Here is a 21,240-nt window from a genome sequence, read left to right as displayed (position 1 = left end):
CTTCGATCCTTGCTTTGTGGTCTTTGGGGGCTCTCTCAGGGTCTGCTGTGAAGACTAAGTGCACAAGTCGACACGGCAAACATCACTGAGCACACACGCAAGCAGCCGTCTGGTTATCCTCATTGACGGAGACAGAGACCTGTGAGGACACCTCGGCCGTAAACCCTGACCCCTCCTGACTAACTGCAACCACAAGCCATTATTTCAAAATACCGCGAGCTAGAGGACTTCTTACTCCGACTCCTGTAACCCTCATTTTACAAGGAGCAAGGGAAGTCGGAGGAAGCGTGCCCTTCCTTCCACTTCCTGCTATGTAGACAGCATCAAACGCTGAGGTAAGCTATGTCGACTTCAGCTACGGAACTGATGTAGCTGAAGTCGTGTAGCTTAATTCGACTTTTGCCCTGCTGTGTAGACGTCCCCTATCTGAGCCAGGCTGCACGCCAGAAACAGCCACATCGATGCTGCAGTATAGTAAGAGGGCTTCAGCCTTTCTACTTTGCGTCACAGGGAGAGGCGCTGTGCGTGGGTGTTGAAAAACAAGACGGAATTGACCTTGATTCATAGTGAGCACATTCTCCTTGCCTAAATTCCCTGGTAAAACCTTTACCCGGAAAATCCCACCGCTCTGGCTCCATGTTATCTTCTGTTTCTCACTCACTTGCCTTTCAGGTGGCCAATGTTAGGGTTTTGTAGGAGAAAGAAGGGAGCAGGACACAAAAGAGAAAACCCGGGGCTGTATACCTGTATGTGAGGGGAGAATGAATAGCCCTCGGATAGTGGATCCCTGAGCCATCTCGGCTTCCCAGAAGCAAGCTGCAAATTCTTCTTTTAATGACATTTCTTTGCACTTGAGCTGCCTTTCCCCTGAACTGGAGGCCTCCCCAAGTGAAGAGCAATTTAACAGAACTGTGTACTGTTCAGAAAATTACAGTGGTGCCGATGGTACAGCTATATTTAGAGTTGATTTGGTTTTTTTTCAGTTGCAAACCCTCATTTTGTGTGTATGTCTGTGGAGTAACCCTGGAAATACTTCAAAACAAATTCCTCTCTCGCTCACGGATTCATCCCTGGGGTGTCACTAGAGGTGGGCGGGAGGGAATCCGGGTGTCCGAGAGAAGCTCTGGATGTCCTTTCTGTTTCAGACCCTCCGAGCCATGGCCGAGCGTAACGATTTTCATTTGTGTTCTGTCCTATTAAACAAAGGGTGAAAGTCACCACACGGTTTCAGGAGATCCACTCGTGAGCTCTGTGTGACGGATATTGGTTTTCTTCCAAGTTGGAGACAACAGAACTTCTCCAGGTGTTATTTTGTAGGGAGAAAGTTGTCCGCCCGCTCTAATTTTTAAAGGCTTTTACGCCAGCAATATACACAGAGCTGTTGCTTTTCCTAACCATTAGTATTGTCACTGCCCCCGGAAGGGGTTGGGGGCCTTGGGGAAGGGTCTGTCTTTGTTTCACTTGCTCCAGGGGGGAGCCGAGTTAGTCTGTACCGGAGAAACTTAGCAAACAACAAATGGTCTGGTAGCACTTTAGAGACTAACAAACCACATGGATGGGATCATGAGCTTTTGTGGGCACAGCCCCCTTCTTCAGATGACCAGCTGTGCCCATGAAAGTTCATGATCCCATCCACGTGCTTTGTTAGTCTCTAACGTGCTACCAGACGATTGGTTGTTTTTAAGTGTATTTTGTTTCACGTTGTACAGTGCCCATCCAGAGAGAAGGCTCTAATCCTCTTCTGGATCCTGCCCTCCAGCTCATGGGAGAAAGACAAAGCTAAAGACGATCCTCATGGCTCTTATGGAGAACCAGAAATTCTCCCCCCTTCTCGAGCCCGGAGGTACCCTGCCGTGTCCATGTCATGCTCCTGGCTCTCAAGAGGCACCCTCTGCAGGGCTCAGCCCCAGTGACGTGGGCAAGAGGAGCAGCCTAGGTAAGGACCAGCCTGGTGAGGGATCTGGCAACGTGGGGCGCACTGACGTGATACGACGTCCACCTCTCCTGAGCCATGCGCTGGCGCCGATGCCCGCCCGGGTGCGCCGCAGAGAGCACTTCTGCAAATCCTAGCGCCAGGCTTTGGTGTGGCCACAGGCCGTCGGGGGCCCAGCGTGTGCAACGTGCAGGCAGCATGACGGGGAGGGCAGCGCGAGGGCACGGCCAGACAATACTGGGTGGAAGCAGTCCCCGCTCGCGGGCTGAGCGCTGAGCAGGCAGCCCAGCAGAGGAGAGCTGTCAGCAGAGCTGGGAAGGACGAGACAGCTCTGCGCATGCTTACGTAGCTCCCTTCCATGCCTAGAGGGATCAGTCCCGCCCTGGGCTAGGTGTTCCTGCAGTAGGCGAGGTGCTCACACTGTACCCGTTGACACACAGCCTAGGCAAGGCGATTAGCCTGTATGCAGCACACACGGGGACCCAGCACTATTCTGCACGTGAAAACGGCTGGGACGTGGAAATTAGCACATTCGCAAAAAATCTGCCACTTTGGAAATCATGTTCCTGCGAGAGCTGGCAATCTGGAATAAAAGCAACACAGACTCCTCCTTGAAATGTTGCCATCAGAGCAGAAAAGTCCAAAGCACATGAAAAGCTATTTGGAAAAAAATCCCTGTGCCCAAGGGATTCCTACCTACAGAAGATCACAGGAAATTCCACTTCCCTTTGTTCAGACCGGCCGCCAGAGCGGAGGTTACGTGGGAGAAGAATGGGGAATGCAAACATGCTGATTTGTAGCTAAAAATCTGACCCCTCATCTTAATTTAGCACCGACCTCCTTTTGTGCATTGTCAGTGTGGTCAGGTTGTGGATTTTACTGAGAATTCGAGGCTGAAAAGCACCCAGAAGAAAAGGCGTCGTTTAGTTTTTACCCAGTGAGAAGTTAAATTCATTTCCCAGTCCCTTGTGTGCTTCGCAGCTCGTTGTCTTTGTTCTCTTTGCCTTGCAGAGGGACGTGAGGCTATTTTTAAGTCTGGCTGGACACTTCCCAGCTCACAGGCCCTGTGTCACTGGGGCACTGCCACGGAGCCATTGTCTAGCGCTGTGCAGTGCACTATCAGAGCCAAACGCTCCTTGCAGCTGCCTCATGAAAACCAAGGTCAGCAGAAAAGTCCTGACGATGAAAGGGGGTGAGAAGCTGCAGATGAGTCTATAGGGCGCCCTGGTAACCAAGCAGGCTACTGGTGTATTGGGGGCATTAGGAGGAGGGGATCCAGCAGGGGGAGGGAAGGGGGCAACTAAAATGATGAGGGGGCTGGAGCACATGACCTATGAGGAGAGGATGAGGGATCTGGGCTTGTTTAGTCTGCAGAAGCAAAGAGTGAGGGGGGATTTGAGAGCAGCCTTCAACTTCCTGAAGGGGGGTTCCAAAGAGGCTGGCGAGAGGCTGTTCTCAGTGGTGGCAGATGGCAGAACAAGGAGCAATGGGCTCAAGTTGCAGTGGGGGGGGTCTAGGTTGGATATTAGGAAAAACTCTTTCCCTAGGCGGGTGGGGAAGCGCTGGGCTGGGTTCCCTAGGAAGGGGCTGGAATCTCCATCCCTAGAGGTTTTTAAGTCTCAGCTTGACAAAGCCCTGGCTGGGATGATTGAGTTGGGCTGGTCCTGCTTTGGGCAGGGGGCTGGACTCGGTGATTCCTAAGGTCTCTGCCCGCCCTGGGATTCTAGGATTCGAAGGGCCACTCAAGCTGTTAAAGGAAACCCCGGAATTATCTGCTTGTGATTCAGTTTCTTAAATAACATGATTATTGTCCCGCACTCCCTTTGCTAGCTGGAGGGCCTGTTGTTCCTACGCACCGTTCTCACTCTGAACCGGGGGAGCCTTTGTCTTCACACTGTAGCCGCACCCGTCCCTCGGGCAGGGATGCTGGCCCGGCCTTTCACCTCAGCAACATCTCGTTCCCTTCGAGCGCTGCTTTTCAATGGCAGCTACTCTTATTGTGACATCACCGGCTGTTTTTCAATGGCAGCTACTCTTATTGTGACATCACTGGCTGTTTTTCAATGGCAGCTACTCTTATTGTGACATCACCGGCTGTTTTTCAATGGCAGCTACTCTCATTGTGACATCACCGGCTGTTTTTCAATGGCAGCTACTCTTATTGTGACATCACTGGCTGCTTTTCAATGGCAGCTACTCTTATTGTGACATCACTGGCTGCTTTTCAATGGCAGCTACTCTCATTGTGACATCACCGGCTGTTTTTCAATGGCAGCTACTCTCATTGTGACATCACCGGCTGTTTTTCAATGGCAGCTACTCTTATTGTGACATCACCGGCTGTTTTTCAATGGCAGCTACTCTTATTGTGACATCACTGGCTGCTTTTCAATGGCAGCTACTCTTATTGTGACATCACCGGCTGTTTTTCAATGGCAGCTACTCTCATTGTGACATCACCGGCTGTTTTTCAATGGCAGCTACTCTCATTGTGACATCACCGACTGCTTTTCAATGGCAGCTACTCTTATTGTGACATCACTGGCTGCTTTTCAATGGCAGCTACTCTCATTGTGACATCACTGGCGGCTTTTCGATGGCAGCTACTCTCATTGTGACATCACCAGCGGCTTTTCAATGGCAGCTACTCTCATTGTGACATCACCGGCTGCTGTCGAAGGCAGTTACTCTCATTGTGACATCACTGGCTGCTGTCGAAGGCAGTTACTCTCATTGTGACATCACCGGCTGCTGTCGAAGGCAGTTACTCTCCCTGCGACATCATTGGGAAGCGGCAGCTGGAGTCTGGAGATGGGGAGAGGGGCAGGATGTAAAAGTGAAGATGAAGTAAAGAAGCAGAGCTCTTCCGGGAGCTTGCTGATAAAGACATACTGTCAAGTCACCAGAGACTGTAATTCAACTCTAAGAACTACGGGTCACCAAACACAATTGATAAACAGCAGGTTGAAAACAAACAAAATGGAGGATTGTGTCACACAATGCACATTCAACCCGTGGAACTCCTTGCCACAGGAACGGCCAGACTGGGTCAGACCAAAGGCCCATCCAGCTCAGTGTCTTGTCTGCTGACAGTGGCCAATGCCAGGTGCCCCAGAGGGAGGGATCACAACAGGGAATCCTCACGTGATCCCTCCCCCATCACCCATTCCCAGACAAACAGAGGTAGGGACCCCATTCCTACCCATCCTGGTGAATAGCCATTGATGAACCCAACCTCCATGGATTTATTTAGCTCTTTTTTGAACCCTGGTAAAGTCCTAGTCTTCACGACATCCACAAAGTTGTTTTTAAAGATCAGACTAATATGGCCACCCCTCTGAGAAGTGTCATTAGTGGCACCCACAAATATATATCCAATGCTTTATGGTGCTTTTAAATATACGCAGCCTGGGACTGCTCCTTTTCCATTCCGTGTATTTAGCCTCCTCAGACTCATGGAGTTTCCCTTTTGAAGCAAAGTGCCACTCTGGTGGGTTTCTTCAGTACTTCCCTCCCCAGTGCTAGTGATCCCTGTCTAGTCCCTGCTTGGAACAGGTCCTGCGCGTCTCCTCGCACTGTCCCCTTGTGGGTTCCAGGCCCAGCTGTTCCGAGAAGAGTCATTCATGGTGTCTTGAAATCGTATCTCTGCAGCCCACCCTGAGGTGACGTGCCCCCCGCCAGCCCCCGCACGGCTGCTCTCAAGAGCTCGTGTTCGGTCTCCTAGGGCCATAAACTGCTTGTACATCCAAATCCCCCCCCCCCCGGCAGGTAATCACATGTGTTGAGTTCAGTGAATTAACTGGAGAGGCTCTGCTCTGCCGCGGGCGTCTTTACACTTGAAGGGCCGGTTGTTTGTTCTTTGCATGTTGCGGGGAGGAAGGGGGGTTATTTGGGAGGGCGTAAGGTAGAGGATTATTGACCTCAGTGTAGAATATTTATTACTAAAACCCCTGTTTGCTTCTCCTGTTCGCTAGCTCCACCCTTTGTTAAGGGACACTAATGGGATTAGAGGCGGTTGGCTAGAAGCTCGTTAGGATGTCCTCTCTCTTGCCCAGCAGGCCACTAGCCTGAGCACACAGCCCCGACACGGAGCGCACAATACACTTCAAAGAAGAAAGCACACACCAACGACTCAACTAATAGAGAACAACCTCCTTCCCGGGGTTACGCTGTCACTCCTCCATTCCCCGGAGAGCCATCTACACTCAGCGCTGCATGGGAACGGAGCCACCGGAAGGCATCACAAAGATATAGAAGAGCAGAAACTTGGGACCCTGAGAAAAGCATAGATAGAAAACGGAGTGTCTCGCCGGCGTGCCGGCGTCGTTAAAATAGATATGGGGCTCACAGAGTAGACTTTAGGAAATACTTGGGAGCTGCTGTATGTTTTAATCCCACTTAGAACATCCGTACCCACGTTAGACGTTAAGATGAAGGGTTTGCATCGTAACCCTCTCTGACTGGGGAGCTCACCACCCAGGAAAGTAGAAACGCTGGCTTCCTACGGAAGGGGGTAGGTCTTGCCCACGAGAGGACCCATGAAAATCGAATGCGCCATTGTGAAACGTCAAAGAACAACGGTTTGGATTGCCCCTCTCTCTCTCACACACACACACACACACACATACACACACACACACACACACACACACACACACACACACACGAAGAAGAGACACCAGTGGACTTGTCCCATCAACTTGAACTCAGGGCAGAGGGAATAAAAATGCCTGACAGTAAAGAACAGGCTCTCCAGGCTGTGAAACACTAAGGGACGGAGATTCGTGGAGATTGCTTGGCCTGAGCTAGCCCTGGAGGGTAAGCAGAGCTTTCAGGTGGCAGAATCGTCCGTTATTTTTGTAACTCCCCCTTGGGCATGTGGGTTCCCATGCGTTAATGTCGGACATCGTCCTGTCCCTCTCCTACTCGCTGGGGGTGGAGACACGTGATCCCAGGGCTCTGGTGCCGTTGCCTGGAGCAATCCACTGGCCCTTTGGGAGCGGGAGGAAGCCAACTGCTGTGCTCTGTGGTGCAAAGGACCATCTCTCGCAATCGCACATTTGCCCGGGTGGTAAGTGAGGCTGAAGTGACCATGGGGACTGTCGGAGACTCAATGGAGGAGGTGTTGACACTTGATTAGTGAACTCTAGCTACAGAACTCGCAGCCCGTTCTGGGCCTGGGCCCTGCTTTTTCTCTGTCTGCCCTGAGGTTCGTCGTTATGCTCGTAAGCCACTCCAGACACTTGCCACGAGTTTCCCTCACTAACCTGTCTGGTCTATACTGTTTCCCTCACTGCGGTGTTAGAGGGCTGTGATTTCAAGAGGCCATGTCAGGCTGTGGGTTTAGAGCTGAGTGTATATTTTGTAACATTTTACTTCAAATATCGCTGTCTCTTTTTAAAGCTATCTGTACACAGATCAGTATTCCTCACTGAGAGAGTAGCCTGAAACCATTATGTTCTGCAAGTCATTTATGGTCTGGCAGTATTAAGTACTTAAAAGTGCAGTTTTCAACTGCATTAGGTTCTGATCCTGAAAAAGCTTATACAGGTGCTTGACTTTACTTTGGTGAGAAACTCAGATGAAATGAATGAGACTACTCTGTAAAGTAAAACGAAAATGTCAAGGGTTGTTAGTTCCGACTGTATTCACAGGCCACATGTAAGTCTTAGAATCTAGTAGCCCAAAAGTGGGAATTTGCGGAAGAACACGTACTCGATTTTTCCAGCTATCTCCAAAATTTATTTAAAACTCATGTATCAGAGGGTAGCCGTGTTCGTCTGGATCTGCAAAAGCGACAAGGAGTCCTGTAGCACCTTATAGACTAACAGATGTACTGGAGCATAAGCTTTCATGGGCAAAGACCCACTTCATCAGATGCATGTAGGTGAGAATACGTTAGAAGTGGGCTAGAAGTGGGCCTCATCCTCCCTGATTGAATTTACCTCGTTATCTCTAGCCTGATTCTGGCCTGCATATTTATACCTGCCTCTGGAAATTTCCACTACAGGCATCTGACGAAGTGGGTCTTTGCCCACGAAAGCTTATGCTCCAATACATCTGGGTATGTCTACACTACCACCCTAGTTTGAACTAGGGTGGTAATGTAGGCAACCGGAGTTGCAAATGAAGCCCGGGATTTGAATTTCCCGGGCTTCATTTGCATCTCGCCGGGTGCCACCATTTTTAAATGTCCGCTAGTGCGGACTCCATGCCGCGCGGCTACACGTGGCACGGACTAGGTAGTTCGGACTAGGCTTCCTATACTGAATTACCGTTACTCCGCGTGGCACGGAGTCCGCACTAGCGGGCATTTAAATATGGCGGCGCCCGGCGAGATGCAAATGAAGCCTGGGAAATTCAAATCCCGGGCTTCATTTGCAACTCCGGTTGCCTACATTACCACCCTAGTTCGAACTAGGGTGGTAGTGTAGACATACCCTCTGATATTCTAGAAGGTGCTACAGGACTCCTTGTTGCTTTTAAAATTCATGGTATCTGTAAACATGCCTGCATGTAAAAGAGTTTCTTAGAAGGCATGTGGAAAAGGAACACCAGAGGTTTGTAAACATAGAAGAAGAAAAATTTGTTTAAACTTCCATGAAAATTGTCTGCAGAATTATCCCTCCTGGATATCTCTCTTGAAGTAGCCTCAAGGTAGATCACAAATGAAACAGACAAAGCCTTCGAAAGGGATAAAAAAGAAAAGCCTCACCAACTATGCCCACGGAGAAGTGAAAGGCAGATAGAAAGCTATCCCCTCTTGTCCGACAATAGTTCACAGCATTGCACTGACTTACCACTTAGAGCTAGTTGAACATTTTCACCGTTTTGTTGAAGTTGAAACTTTCTGCTGGCATACTATGACACCAGTTCATTCACAAAAAGCGTAATGAAGCATTTCAATAACAGAAGGGTTCACTTTGTACTTCCAATGTGTTTTTTCAGTAAAAAATGCAGGTTGTTATGCAGTATATTTAAATGGGTGAAGGCACATTTGTTTCTCAGTTTCATGCAGGAAGAAGAAGACTCTCCAAACACTAATGTAGCATGAATTAAGGCTCCGACTTAACCCCCACCAAAGCCAATAGGAGATTTGCCATTTATTTGAATGATTTTTGGATTAGGCCTCTAGGGAAATGAAAATGGCTGGAGCAGATGCTAGTAAAGCATTCAAAGCTAGAAATAGTCATGCCTTCTCTTCTGCGGCTGGATGAGACAACGCAGTTTAAGCCTCAGAGTGGTCTAGTAGCTACTTTAAATTTGTCAGGAAATGAGTTATTTGAGCATTTTCAAAGGGGGGGACATGTTATTCGGGAAGATTGCTCACACTTGAGCCGTGCCGTTGTAATTACACAGATAGCAGGTATTATCCAGAGCCCGTTAGCAATCATTGTCTTGAAGTTTGCAACGAGCAGATTGTTAGAAGACTGATGTGAGCAGACAGCCATAGAGTTGTCAGTTCAGGGACAGATTCACCTTGAACTAGACTGAATAACTGTCTCTTTTCTGAGATTTACGGGGAGCAGGTACCTGCTGAGATGGATTTTCAGCTTTTCCAGCAGAGCCAGTTGCCATGTGAATAGTGTCAGTGGAAATGTGTCCCAGAGAACTTCTCCTCATCCCTCTCCAGGCTCTGCTTCATCACGCTCAGGAACAAAACCTTTTTGGGGTCCTGATGGGGGAGAAAATAATCAGTTTGAATCCATTGTCTCCACCCTCGCACGTGGGCCACTGGCTGTGGCTCTGCAGGAGTCTAATAAATGCACAAGGGGGAACTATAAGCTCTTTGGGGTACAGACTTTATTTTTCATAAAAACAATGAGGAATCAGTGGCATTGGGGATCACAGTGGCTGAGACGCTGCATATGAGTCAACAGGGTGCCCTTGTAGCAAGAAGGCTAATGGCATACTGGGGTGCATTAGGAGGAGCATTGCCAGCAGAGCTAGGGAAGCGATTATTTCCCGTTATTCAGTCACATCTGGAGTGTTGTGTCCAGTTCTGCCTCCCCCAATTACAGGAAGGATGTGGACGCATTGGAGAGGGTCCAGCGGGGGGCAACCAAAATGATGAGGGGGCTGGAGCACGTGGCCTACGAGGAGAGGCTGAGGGACTTGGGTCTGTTTAGTCTGCAGAAGAGAAGAGTGGGGGGGGGGGGGGGATTTGAGAGCAGCCTTCAACTTCCTGAAGGGAGGTTCCAAAGAGGATGGAGAGAGGCTGTTCTCAGTGGTGGCAGAACAAGGAGCAATGGGCTCAAGTTGTAGTGGGGGAGGTCTGGGTTGGAGATTAGGAAAAACTCTTTCCCTAGGCGGGTGGGGAAGCGCTGGGATGGGTTCCCTAGGGAGGTGTGGAATCTCCATCCCTTGACTAAGCCCTGGCTGGGATGATTGAGTTGAGGTTTTTCCTGCTTTGGGCAGGGGACTGGACTCGATGACTCCTGAGGTCTCTTCCAGCCCTAGGATCTATGATTCTATGATCCCACCCGAAAGATGACTGTCTCAGGAAATCACAGGTCAATTATATTGACATAGACGAACCTCAGGAATTAAGGACATGAAGTTCTTCACTTTAGGTCAAGGAAATAGCAGAGTGACGGTAAGTGTCTTGCCTCCTGAAAGGAATGGGCAGCCGCATCCAATGTGAGAAACGCAGCGATTTTAGCCAGAGATCTTTCCTTTGCTGGTGGCCTCTGCCGAACACGGGACACTCACCCAGCTCTCTGTAGCATCTCATGGAAGGACACAAGTCAAACGCGACCATGACTCCCCTGGAGAGAGAGTGGAATATCATTTCTACGCTCAAAGCATGACCATGGCCATGCCGTGTGAAGCACACCGAACCCCTGGGCTGTTCCCAGCAGAAAGCCCTTTCAGCGAAGTCTGCCCCACTGACAGGCGTGCTGACGGACAAGACAGCGATAAATAGGCCCCAACCCACGGTGGAAGGCGACACTTGGTGAGGTTGTGTCAACAGATGCTCACGAAAGGAAAGACCCCAGTGAAGCAGAGGCCAGCCTTGCTTTTATGTGGTAACCTTCACATCGCTGCAGGTGGTAAAACACTGGGAGAATTCAGGGTCAAAGCGCATGTAACTGGTGTGTGGCGCAAGCGGCGTTTGCCTAGAGACACAGACACCTGCTAATAAACTTTTCGAAAGTATTTAGAAACGAGTTCACAGCTCTTAGCACAGCCTCAAGCCTGACATTCAGGGCCCAGGTGAGAAATCATTACCTCGCGATGGAGAACATTTACCCAGCTGAGAAGATACACCCGTCTTTTAATTGCCTTAGAGAATTCGGTGCAGACAAGCATCCACAGACATGAATTTAAATCCAGGCCTGTTTTGAGCTGATCAAACCATTCATTATCAATACTAATATTCATTACAAAGTACTAGGATTTTCTAGGAATGTCCACTATTTGTAAGTGTTTGTCAAACAGAATACATAAGATTGAGTAAAAATCCTTTGAAAAATCATGGAAGTCAGGAGAGATTCCAGAAGACTGGAAAAGGGAAAATCTAGTGCCCATCTATAAAAAGGGAAATAAGAACAACTCAGGAAACCACAAACCAGTTAGTTTAACTTCTGTGCCAGGGAAGATAATGGAGCAAGTAATTAAGGAAATCATGTGTAAACACCTGGAAGATAATAAGGTGATTGGTAACAGCCAGCATGGATTTGTAAAGAACAAATCATGTCAAACCAATCGGATAGCTTTCTTTGATAGTCTATCAATCCTTGTGGATAAGGGAGAAGTGGAGATGTTAGTAAGGCGACTGTCAGGGAAGGAGTACGGCAGAAAGGGATCTAGGGGTTATAGTGGACCATAAGCTGAATATGAGTCAGCAGTGTGACGCTGTTGCAAAGAAAGCAAACATGATTCTGGGATGCATTAACAGGTGTGTTGTGAGCAAGACAAGAGAAGTCATTCTTCCGCTCTACTCTGCGCTGGTTAGGCCTCAGTTGGAGTATTGTGTCCAGTTCTGGGCACCGCATTTCAAGAAAGATGTGAAGAAATTGAAGAGGGTCCAAAGAAGAACAACAAGAATGATTAAAGGTTTAGAGAACATGAGCTATGAGGGAAGGCTAAAAGAACTGGGTTTGTTTAGTTTAGACAAGAGAAGACTGAGGGGGACATGATAACCGTTTTTCAGATATCTAAAAGGGTGTCATAAAGAGGAGGGAGAAAATTTGTTCATCTTGGCCTCTGAAGATGGAACAAGAAGCAATGGGCTTAAACTGCAGCAAGGGAGGTTTAGGTTGGACATTAGGAAAAAGTTCCTACCTGTCAGGATGGTCAAACACTGGAATAAATTGCCCAGGGAGGTTGTGGAATCCCCATCTCTGGAGATATTTAAGAGCAGGTTAGATAAATGTCTATCAGGGATGGTCTAGACAGTATTTGGTCCTGCCATGAGGACAGGGGACTGGACTCAATGACCTCTCAAGGTCCCTTCCAGTCCTAGTATTCTATCATTCTATGATGATTCTATGATTTTCTTATCAATAAACTAAGGAAATACAATCTAGATGGGGCTACTATAAGGTGGGTGCATAACTGGCTGGATAACCATTCTCAGAGAGTAGTTATTAATGATTCACAGTCATGATGGAATGGCATAACAAGGGGGGTGTCTGTTTTAGGGCCGGTTTTGTTCGATATCTTCATCGACGATTCTTCCGCTTTACTCTGTGCTGGTTAGCCATCAGTTGGAGTATTGTGTCCAGTTCTGGGCACCGCATTTCACAAAAGATTTGGAGCAATTGGAGAGGGTCCAGAAAAGAGCAACAAAAATGAAGAAAGGTCTAGAAAACATGAGCTATGAAGGAAGACTGAAAGAATTGGGCTTGTTTAGTTTGGAAAGGAGAAGACTGAGAGGGGACATGATAGCAGTTTTCAAGAATCTAAAAGGGTGTTACAAAGAAGGAGGGGGAAAATAGTTCTCCTTGGCCTCTGGTGATAGAACAAGAAGCAATAGGCTTAAACTGCAGCAAGGGAGGTTTAGATTGGACATCAGGAAACACTTCCTATCTGTCAGGGTGGTCAAACACGGGAATAAGTTGCCGAGGGAGGTTGTGGAATCTCCCTCTCTGGAGATATTTACGAGCAGGTTGGACAGACGCCTGTCAGGGATGGTCTAGATGGTGCTTGGTCCTGCTGGGAGGGCAGGGACGGGACTTGGTGACCTCTCGAGGTCCCTCCCAGTCCTAGTGTTCTAGGATTCTATCAGTTGGGGGTTATCTTTGGGTTGTTTATGAATTATTCTCTTTAGCTATAAGCTATTCATTGTGTTGTGTAACTGCTGCATGAGACACAGACTATTATTTATTTCCACTGATTGGTTAACAGATACAAAATGAGAAACAAGAAATATCTTTGGTACAATTTTTCAGACAAATAATAACTTACACGATTCTTAAAACTGGACGCTGTTGAATATTCGTGACTAATCACGGGGAGATTTAGTTTTTGGAACTTTATGTCCCAACGTGATTTGTAAAGCAGTTCTATTCACTAGAGGATGTCCCTGACATTGCCTGGGGCCTTAACTCAATTGATTTTGTGTGGAGAAAATAAAATGCAAATGTTCACGCTTCATTTGAAACATTGCTCTGGGTGGGGCTGGGATTCAGTCTGCAGGCTGCCCTGGGGAGACAGGACCCCCCAGCCCTCTGTCACTGCAGGCGCTTGGGATCAGGTGAGAAGCACCTCTCCAGGGCCACTGCAGTAACACATATGTACCTGTGTATAGAAATGTAGCTCAAAGGCACTGTCTGTCTGTCTGTCTGACCGGTGGGTGGGCAGTGCTGCCGTTCGCTGCCATTGTTATGAGCACACATGTTAACATCTCTGGACTCATCGAGGAGACTAAAGGGGGATATGATTGAGGTCTATAAAATCATGACTGGTGTGGAAAAAGTGAATAAGGAAAAGTTCTTTACTTATTCCCACAATATAAGAACTAGGGGTCACCAAATGAAATTAACAGGCAGCAGGTTTAAAACAAACAAAAGGAAGTTTTTCTTTGCTCAGCATACAATTAATCCGTGGAACTCCTTGCCAGAGGATGCAGTGAAGGCTACAACTTTAAAAGGGTTCAAGAAAGAGCTAAATAAATTCATGGAGGTTAGGTTCATCAATGGCTGTTAGCCAGGATGGGTGGGAAAGGTGTCTCTGGCCTCTGCTTCCCTGTTGTGATCCCTCCCTCTGGGGCACCTGGCATTGGCCACTGTGGGCAGACAGGACCCTGGGCTAGATGGACCGTTGGTCTGACCCAGTGTGGCCGTTCTGATATTCTTCCGTTGACATTAGCCTTGAACCTGATCAAGCTCCTTTGCTGAACCCCGAGTCTGTGTGTTTACTGGGTAATGCGCTCCAAGCCGGCTGTCTCCACTCTCGGCGCAGCGCTGGGGCAGCCTACAGCGAGAACGCCCATCCCCACACAGTCGGCATCTACCCAGAGCCATCACTGAAGGCTTCTGCAAACAGGCTGGACAAACACCTGGCAGGGATGCTGTAGGGATTACTCTGCCCCCTCCCAGGGCAGGAGGCTGGATTGGACGGCCTCTCAACGCCTCCTCCAGCCCAGCCTTTCTGTGGTCCTACGAACAGAGAAAAATTTATTGTGACTCTAATAAAACGACTCTGACTTTTTTCCTGCCTTTGTACTTATAAAGGGCACGCCAAAGGCTACCGGTAGATCCCGCTCGACTGTCTGGTGACCACTGGCTCATATTGGTCCTTTGTAATTTGATTGACTTTCCACTTTTATATGACTCCTTTTTGATTTTTAGATCATGTAAGATCTGGTTAAGCCTTTTGCCATAATTTCTATCGTCCCTATGCAGCGGGATAGCTTGCTCTGGGGCCCTTAATAACGTCCCTTTGAAAAACTGCCAAGGCTCTTGTGACGTAGTGGGGGTACCTGGCTGGTTTCTATGCTGCTGGCTCTGGGGTAACCCCCACTGGCTGCCGTGGGTACCACGACCCAGCAAAACAGGATGAGTCACTATGCAAACCAGTGGCCAGACACCCCCCATGGAGAGGAACAAAGGAAGGTGGATGCTGCCCTGGCTGGGGGGCAGGGCTGGAAGGGAGTTAGTTAGTTGCTGGCTGTCTGGGAGCATGGAGGAGACAGCCTAGGGAAAGGGGCTGGAGTTTAGGGGCCCAGTCTCCCCCATCTCAAGGGGGCCTGAGGCATCCTAGCCCAGCTCTGGGACCAGATTCCATCTGTGCTGCGCTGTATCCTGGAGAGGCAATAAACTTCCTCTATTCCACCAGCTGGTGCAGTCTGTTTGTGCCATTTCGGGGTGCAGGAGACGGGGGACCCCCAACGCGCCGTCACACTGGTGTCAGAAGTTGGATGCACTGCACCCCGTGGATGGAGTTTCCAGCGGTGAGCGACAAGGCGCAGTAGAAGCAAGAGCCCTGGAGCCAGGCGTGCTGGAGACAGAGCGAAGCGGTTCCTGGGAATCGTGGGGCGCTGCAGCACTAGACTCGTGAGTCTGCACCAAGGGGACCAGCGGGCAGATGGCCTACGCCCGACTCTTGAAGGCAGAGCTGGTGGGGCTGTGCAGAGAGAGGGGCTTGCCTGTGCAGAAAGCAACCAAGGCCCAGCTGATTGCCCAGCTGGAAGAGAATGACCAGCCACAGGGCCAGGATCTTGTCCCCAGGGGAAGCAGCCAGACCCCCCCTGAGAGTGTGTCAGGCTCAGAGAGGGGGAGGAGCGCTGGAACCCAACGGAGAGATGAGACAGCGTCTCCTGGGAGGCCTGCAAGCTGTAGCCCATCTAGGGCAGGGGCCAGCCCAGCGGAGCTGCGGCGGCTGGAGATCCAGCTGCGGATGAAGGAATTGGAAGTAGAGGACCGAGAGAAGGAGCGCCAAGATCGAGAGAGGGAGCGCCAAGATCGAGAGGCAGCGACAGCATGAGCTGGCCATGGCAGAGCGGAGAACCGGCGGGGCACCGGCTGCGCCAAGTGCGGATGGGCCCCAGGGTCCCGGGACTGCCAGACGCTTGGAGAGGCTCGTGGTGCCCCAATTGAAGGACGTGGGTGACATAGACGGGTTCCTCAGCTCCTTTGAGAGGGCCTGAGGACTGCAACGGGTCCCCCCAGCTGACTGGCTACAGGAGCTCGTCCCCGCACTGAGCCAGGAGGCGGCCGGAGTGCTCAGTCAGCTGGAGGACCTACAGCCAGGGGATTACAACCGAGTCAAGGAGGCCCTGCTGCACAAGTTCGGGCTGACCCCCGAGATGTACAGGAAGAAGTTCCGGGGGGTACAGAAAGGGCCACGGGAGACCTATGTGGATCTGGCCTCCCGCCTGGCGCAATACTGCCGCAAGTGGGTGTCTGGAGTCGGAGCCCAGACCGCAGAGGAGCTGTTCAAGCTGATCATGATGGAGCAGTTCTATGAAGCGTGCCCACCCAAACTGAGGCTGTGGCTCAAGGACCGCAGACCAGAGAACCCCCAGGAGGCCGGGAGGCTGGCGGATGAGTTCACGGAGAGCCGGTCCGGGTGTGAACGGGAGTCCTGGGCAGAAAGGGAACCGTGCAGAGACCGGATCTCGGCTGAGCGACGGAGGGAGTCAACTACGGGGCGAGACCAAGGAACAGGTCGTCTGCGCCCCAGAGAACCAGCCAGGTACCCCCACTAGGTCACAGCTCTTCAGTTAATTCTCCTCTTAGTCTTGCTTCCCTTGGGACCTGACCTACCAGCTCTCTGAGTTTACTAACACCTGCCTTCCTGAAATCCACTGTCTCTATGTTGCTGTTCTCCCTTCTACCATCCTTAGAATCATGTTCTCTGTGATTTCATGATCACTTTCACCCAAGCTGCCTTCCACTTTCAAATCCTCAGCCAGCTCCTCCCTAGTTATTAAAATCAAATCTAGAACAGCTTTCCCACAAAAGCTTTCTCAACCTTCAGAATTAAAAAGTGACCCCAATGCAGTCCAAGAATGGGTTGGATAGCCTGTGCCCCGCTTGTTCGTTTCCCAACAGATGTCTGGATAGTTGAGGTCCCCCATCACCACCCAGTCCTGTGCTGTGGATGATTTTGTGAGTTGTTTAAAAAAAGCCGCCTCCACCTCTTCTGCCCGGGCAGGTGGTCTGTAGTCGACCCCGACATGACCTAGCCAATATATTTTAAAAGCAGAGTACCAGGCTGATTTTTGAATGCTCTATTTATTAAACCACTTCCCTTTAGGCTTTGTAACATTTGTCTTTGATTTTTTTCCCCTTTTCATAATTTCCAGTTTTCTTGCCCGGTCTCTCATGGACCCATTCCCACAGCAGGAGCACAGCCCCGTGAAATGAGCGTCACTTGGAGGGGAGAAAGCCCTTTCTGGTGGTCAGAGGAGGAGGGCTCCGTTTCGGGTACCTGCACCGCTAAGGAGGCAGAATGACCAATAGAAGCTGCCCCCTCCTCCCGCTCTGCAAGCTGCCGGGGGAGCGGGGAAGAAGCGATGTTCCACGCTGTCCGTGAAAGGGCGCCCTTTGGGATCACCGGGGTCTGGGTGAGGCTCCCCTGGGAACGGGCTGGAAATGAAGGAACCGTCGTGCTTTGCCCCCACTGTGGCGAGGAGCAGGCATGTCGGCCACGCGTGTGTCCGGCCGCCCTGTGATCACGGGCTGTAGCATTTAGAAGCCGCCGCTCCCAAGGGCACCTCCGGAGCAAGGCCTGGAGGCCTACAGGAAAGCTGGTCTGGTTTCCCTACCCTGCCTGCTGCAGCCAGAACTGTTCTGCTCCGTGGTCACACGCCGGGCCCTATCAGAGACCGAATGAACGGGGGGAAATGTGAAATATGACTCCCTTTGGGTGGCCACTTCCGATTCTTTACCACAATGAGCCATCGGGGGGCTCCCGGGGGCCCCCACGCTCCGTGCACACATCCCAGCATTAATTACAAACCTTACTGAGACACATTTAAACCCCAATTAAATACAATCAGGTCTGATTTAGAGAGACTGGGAAGGTAAACAGACTTCTACTGAGCGCAGTGCCCAGCATGCAAATTCCCTCCCGCCCAGCATTTGTCAGGTGCATTTCGAGAACCAGCAACACTTGCTAGTGGTTCTTGTGCCACGTGGAGAGACAAGGAAAGGTCAGGGGCTGTGCAGCCAACGGGGCACTTGGAAGCCGGGTGTGATCGGAATGGCGATCCAGATAGAGGGTCTGCTCCGGACAAAGGCGACTGAACAGGGACTCTCAGGAGGAAGGGATTAGCAAATTGAACAGTGAGGAAGTCTATTGTCATTGCTTAGTTGACATAAGAACATTAGAACGGCCAGACTGGGTCAAACCAAAGGGCCATGCAGCCTGGGGAACCTGGCACTGGCCACTGTCCGCAGAGGGAGTGAACAGAGCATGGAATCATCAAGTGATCCCTCTCCTGTCAGCCATTTCTAGCCCCTGACAAACAGAGGTAGGGACACCATCCCTGCCCAGCCTGGCTAACAGCCATTGATGGACCCAACCTCCATGAATGTATCTAGTTCTTTTCCAAACCCTGTTCAAGTCCTGATCTTCACACCATCCTCTGGCAAGGAGTTCCACAGGTTGACACAGAGTTTCTATCCATAGGTCTGCTGAGGCCTGGTCAGCCCTCCAGGAGCGGGCTCAATGTTGCGTGAATGCGTGGAATAGTCCCTGCCTGGGGTGAGTGCGTTTCCCAGGACCCATTTGGACCAGGACTTCTTGCTGGGGGTGTTGCTCACAGACGTGGCCAGTGTTCAGGGCTAGATCGCGTCTTTAGGCCCTGCCCTCAGTGTGGGATAATGGAGCAACTCTGAGAGGGATGGAGATTCAGACCCCCTCTCAGACCCACAATTCCCTCCTGGCTCCCCATTGGCCTGGAGGTGCAGAGGGCTGTGGATGCCTATGAGAGCCCATCTCATTACCTTCCAACTCCCCCTGTGCCAGCTCAGCTGCCCCTCCCCTCCCCCTTTGGCGGGGGGTGCTAACATGAAGAGTTAGTGCCCGGTTGACCTAGGGGGCAAGAAGTGGGGAGGAGCCATCCCCCGCCTCCCCAGTGAGCATGTCGTTCAAGTCGCAGCCTAGACTGACGTGGGTGCGGGAGGACGCTGGAGGAAAGCGACGTCTGAGGACACGAGTGTTTACCCGGGACACCGGCGTTCACCTGCTGACGGGCCCCAACGAGAGCACTCACCATCCAGCAATCGCCGTCACCAGCGTGGCTCAGATGTGGAAGGGAAGGTGCTGGCTAGGACCCACCCTGCACGTCGTCCCTGGACCCAGCTGCATTCCTCCAGGCCGTGGTGATCATTCCACGGGCATCGACGCAAACCAAAAAAACAGCATCACTGAGGGCCAATTGTATCTGGAAAAAACAACCCTCTCCCGCCCAGCATGACTCCTTCTGAGTCCCCTCCCCTGCGGCCGTGGCCTGCATGGACACTCGGTTATTCCACACGAGCCGGGCTGAATGTGGCCAGCAAAGCGCTGGCAATGTGGAGGTGTGCACACATAGAGCACATGGCGTCCCGTCGAGCCTTTACATTTAGTATCTAAATTCTGCTCCCTGGCTGAGCCATTCCCCGGGTCGCTACTCACATCAGCGAGTGTCATGCAGCGATCCATCCCCTGCCACCCATTCCCAGCGTGCCTGGCCCTTGCTCACCCTTGGCAATCGGAAGAGAGAACTCGATAGAGCTGCAGAGTGGAGTTTCATCAAGCCCAATGAGGAGTAATAAGAGCTGACAGTTCTCCGACCGGCATGCTATTTCATGTGCGCCCCTGCATACGAAGTTTTGCAATCAGGTTGCCTCTTGGTATTACTTTTGCGTTATTGTTTTGCTCTTCCTGGTTATATAAGAGGAAACAGTTGGCAGGTGGCAGTGAAGGGAAGAAAAAAAAATCTTTTTCCACTGAAAACAAGTTAATTTCTTAGCTCTTTAAACGTAATGTTATTTTCTTGGAAGTGGTTAGATATAAAGTGCTAATCACTCCTTAATCCGGCATAATCCCATTTGCAGAAAGCCCCATTTTCAGTGCTAATTGCATTTCTGAAACTAAACCCTCACCTTCCGTCAGCATCATTTCCAAGGGACCACAGCAAAGCCAGGGTTAATCTCCCAAAGCTGGTGCAATGTCCCCGGCACTGCCACCATTTTATTTCCCCTTTCCTTCATGCGATCAATGCCCACATGTACGGTGGGTGGAGAAAGGCCATCCAGGGATAGTCCTGCTTGGGGCGTTTCAGCCTATTCTTTGGGCAAAACTTCCAGTGCCGTGGACCATGTCGCATGGAGCTTGGTGACTTTTCTCAGGATTCCAGGGTACCCTATGATTCCAAATTGCTGCTTAGAACTAAAGGCAAAGCAGATGTGAGGGGTGAAGGCTGTGTCTAGACTGGCATGATTTTGCAGAAATACTTTTAACGGAAAAGTTTTTCCGTTAAAAGTATTTCCGCAAAAGAGCATCTAGATTGGCACGGATGCTTTTGCGCAAAAGCATCCGTGCTCGGTATAGACGCGCTTTTGCGCAAGAAAGCTCTGAAGGCCATTTTAGCCATCGGGCTTTCTTGCACAAAAAATTAAGGTGCCTGTCTACACTGGCCCTTTTGCGCAAGAATACTTATCCCTGAGCAGGAGCATCACAGTATTTGCGCAAGAAGCACTGAATTCTTACATTAGAATGTCAGTGCTCTTGTGCAAAATCTTGCCAGACTAGATGCACCCAGGGCGTTTACTTCACTGCACCAACGTCTGTCGGTGACAGACAGAGGCCGGGCTGTGGCGTTTCACAGAGCTCTTCCTTAGCACTGTGTAGCTTGAGAGCCTGCATGCTTCTCCACCCGGATCAGTACGTAAGCCAGGGCTGAATTGCTTGCTATCAGCCAGCTAAAAGGAGAGAGTTGCCCTGGGCGTGGGTGGGTGGGCTCACTGCAATTGTTTAGCTCTGCAAGATAATTAACTGGTAACTGTGGATATGTAAATACAGCTCATGCCAGGAGGGGAAGGAATCCGAGGTGTGGCTATGGAAATCCCATTCAGCCAGGGCGGATGGAGGGTCAGTGTTGGAATGGAATGCGGTGTATTGTAAATAATTTGGGGCTGTAAGACTGACCCAACCTGCCCCTTTCCTCCTGGTTTTAAGGATAGACCTAAAGCAGACGCATGAGGAGTCTTTTTGCTAATCCAGTGGAAGCTGGAATCTTTGGTCAGCCTTAGGTGGTAGCTACAGGGTTGAAATCAGTAAGGCTGTATCTAAACTGCATCCCTTTTCCGTAAAAGGGATGCAAATTAGACGTATCGCAATTGCAAATGAAGCGGGGATTTAAATCT

General features: G+C 50.4%; 2 long non-coding RNA genes across 5 annotated transcripts in view; both read right to left on the bottom strand.

Annotated features, from left to right (window-relative positions):
- Positions 1 to 812: 812 nt before the first annotated feature.
- On the bottom strand, positions 813 to 4,024 carry LOC142829040 (uncharacterized). The gene is made up of 2 exons (XR_012903233.1): positions 3,790 to 4,024; positions 813 to 1,193 (listed from the first exon to the last, which is right to left on the bottom strand). It is a non-coding gene; the product is annotated as an uncharacterized LOC142829040 (long non-coding RNA).
- Positions 4,025 to 4,240: 216 nt separating this feature from the next.
- Positions 4,241 to 21,240, bottom strand: part of LOC142829041 (uncharacterized) — a 32,442-nt gene continuing 15,442 nt past the window's right edge. The window contains exons 2-5 of one of the 4 annotated variants that reach the window (XR_012903236.1): positions 19,104 to 19,756; positions 10,472 to 10,701; positions 9,467 to 9,608; positions 4,241 to 4,738 (exon numbers count right to left, since the gene is read on the bottom strand). This is a non-coding gene — a long non-coding RNA (uncharacterized LOC142829041). Of the gene's footprint in view, positions 4,739 to 8,870; positions 9,609 to 10,471; positions 10,702 to 19,103; positions 19,757 to 21,240 lie in introns of those variants that run through there. The other 3 variants (XR_012903234.1, XR_012903237.1, XR_012903235.1) reach the window with 3 other exon arrangements.

This window comes from Pelodiscus sinensis, chromosome 4, assembly GCF_049634645.1.
Source record: "Pelodiscus sinensis isolate JC-2024 chromosome 4, ASM4963464v1, whole genome shotgun sequence".
Classification (NCBI taxonomy): Eukaryota; Metazoa; Chordata; order Testudines; family Trionychidae; genus Pelodiscus; species Pelodiscus sinensis.
Note: the sequence above shows the minus strand (reverse complement) of the source record. Positions and strands in the feature narration are given on the sequence as shown.